The following is a 3020-nucleotide window of genomic DNA, read 5'->3' on the forward strand; positions in this document are numbered from 1 at the left end:
ACCATCTACAATCCCTGGAGAAGAGCTTAGTATTTGCAGTTTAATTTTCAAATTTATTGATTTCACAGATTCCCGCTGGTAAATACCAATTTTTAACAAATGGCTGCCAACTCCATACCATTCAGACACTGGTTTACAACCTCATAGAACTGACTCTCAGGGTATCTGTAATGCACAATATATTTCTGTCTCTTTTCTTCTAATAATATTAAAAAATTTCATAAGCTGGTTTTGGAGTTCATTTTATTCTTAGAATTAAATTATTAAAAATTATTAAGCCAACAGAGATAATAATGTTTTTGTGATAGTATCCCGTTAATAATACATAATTCTTATTTGTATATTTTCAAATTTTTTTATTTTAGAAAATTATTCATTAATCGCATTCAAATAATATTCATAATATATCTTACAATTTTTTAAATTTATCAATAAAGTTTCCCAATTATTAATATTAAATGATATTCCATCATATCTATTTTTAAGATTAAATATTAAGATGGGGTCGTCCTCGCGAGACATAGCGCTGACCAACTCACATTGGTCTGCCTCACCATTAAATTTAAGATACTCTAAGTCTGATATTGAATCCCTTATACGAAAAATCATCTCCTTAACTTCCAGGAGCAGTCGTGACAGCGGATTATTTTCGATTTCCGCATCGTGAAGATCAATTTGCTGTTGAAACTTGGTTGTCTCCATCATCAGCTCGGTGATTCGATTTTCCACGTTCTCAATATCAAAGAGATGGGAATCGTTATTGTTTTCGCTCTGCAAATCCACCAAGCGCCATTTCAGGATGTCCAACTCTTCTATAGTATCATAATAGATACTACCGAATTCCCGCCGCGACTCTTTGGAAACCTTTAAAATTTCCTTGAAGATTCCTATCTCAACCAACAAATCTTCATTTATTTTAAAATCACAGTGGTTGATTTGCTTGTTGATTTCAGTCATCTTATGTCTTTCGATTCAAATTTTGTACTGTTTTAGGTTTTGTAATCTCATCAACCAGGAAAAGACAGAACGTAGAATCGAGCAGGTACTTTATATCCAAGGATCAAACCCTCTCCCCAAGAATCAAACCACCATCCCATGCGATTGGCTTAAGTAAAACCATTCCATACCGTGTCAAAGTGAGAAGAAGAATACATAAGAAACCGGAAATCAAAGGCCAAGTAAGATTGTAGGCCATCATATATCGATATTGGGAACTGTTGTTATATGAGTACGCAGGTCCAATATTCTAAATTTTTACTTTTTCACTTTCACCGCTTTTTCTCCCAAACAAATCTATATTTCGAAAGTCTTGATATGCAATCTTCTTAGTTAGTTCGATACCTTTCGATTGGTGTATCACTCGTTATGATCGGACCATAATAGCAGATTTTCAATTATGCGGCTATATATAGTAGTTGTTTTCGCACGCTCTCTTGCGCGCTTCGCCACTACGTGTACTGCCGTCCACAGTGATAATTTAATTCTAAGAATAAAATGAACTCCAAAACCAGTTTTTGAAATTTTTTTAAAATTGATTAGAAGAAAAGAGACAGAAATATATAGTGCATTACAGATACCTTGAGAGTCAGTTCTATGAGGTTGTAAACCAGTGTCTGAATGGTATGGAGTTGGCAGCCATTTGTTAAAAATTGGTATTCACCAGCGGGAATCTGTGAAATCAATAAATTTGGAAATTAAACTGCAAATACTAAACTCTTCTCCAGGGATTGTAGATGGTAAATTGAATTGTAGGTAAATCTTGTCTTTTTAGAGTCTGATATCTTTAACTATATTCTGCTAGTTACATGTTATGAGTTAATATCTGGGATTTCGGGTGCTCAATAATGCCATAAAATGATAAAGTTTAACAACCTACTGTTAGGAAAAGATCGAAAATATAACGAAAATAAAGTAGAGGATGCCATTAAAGAGGGAGGTCAGAACCAGTTTAAAAATTGTGTACATTGCTTAGAAAGGAAAAGAGAAAATCAAAAGAAATGTACAGTTTAGGCCATTGGAAAAGTCAAATCTGTTACAGTGGTGGGTGTGGCTAGGGGTTGAAGCACGCAATACAACAGGTTTAGACCTGTTTACATGATGGATAAAAGGATATTAGTTAGAGAAGGATGTAAATATCTTAAATATGAATTACAAGTACCCATCTATGACAAACCATCACTATTGAATATGAGGAACATATATTTCACCGGTGGGGAATTAGAGGGATCCAAAAGATCAATTTAATGAGAGAAGACTAATACTGTTTTTGGTAAATTAAATAGGCACATGAAAACTTATTACTCAATTAGTTAGAGAATATCAAACAACTAGATTTATCAAGCATTTTGATGGAAAAATCAAAGTATTGAATTAATATATATTTTTTTATTATCCAAATAGAAGAAATTTTCGTTTTTGGTCAAGGGATAATATTCCATGAATTTTTCCATTACCTTGACCTTTGCGCCTGCATCAAGGTATTTTAGCAATCCTTTGTAACCACTATTTGTGTTGTTGGTAACATTTATAAATTGTTCGCAAATAATAAATATTTTCCTAAGTATATATTTTATGACCTCTTTTATGAAGGGATAATATTCCATTAATTTATTTCCGATACCTTGATCTTTGCGCATGCGTCGAGGCATTTAAGCAAATCCTTTGTAACATAACTATTTGTGTTGTTGGTAACAGTTATAAATGGTTCGCAATTAAAAAATACTTTCCTAATTAAATTTTTATGATCATTTTTTATGACATTTGCGCCTGCGTCGAGGCATTTTAGCAAACCTTTACACCACCACCTATGTTTATTGTAGGTAACCAACTTGACTCTGGGGTTATGGTACGGTTAGCAATGGGTGGTTTGCTTAATGGGACTTAAATTATCGGTGACAAATTTATTAGTGAAAGTCACAGACATTTTTGGACAAAGGATACAATTGGTCATTTAGGTGTGGGTATACACATTTGTTATGGTGATAGAAAATGGGATAATCATAGTGTTTTTTGTTTTTTAC

The sequence above is a fragment of the Drosophila suzukii genome, unplaced genomic scaffold (genome assembly GCF_043229965.1).
Source record: "Drosophila suzukii unplaced genomic scaffold, CBGP_Dsuzu_IsoJpt1.0 scf_23, whole genome shotgun sequence".
Taxonomy (NCBI): Eukaryota; Metazoa; Arthropoda; class Insecta; order Diptera; family Drosophilidae; genus Drosophila; species Drosophila suzukii.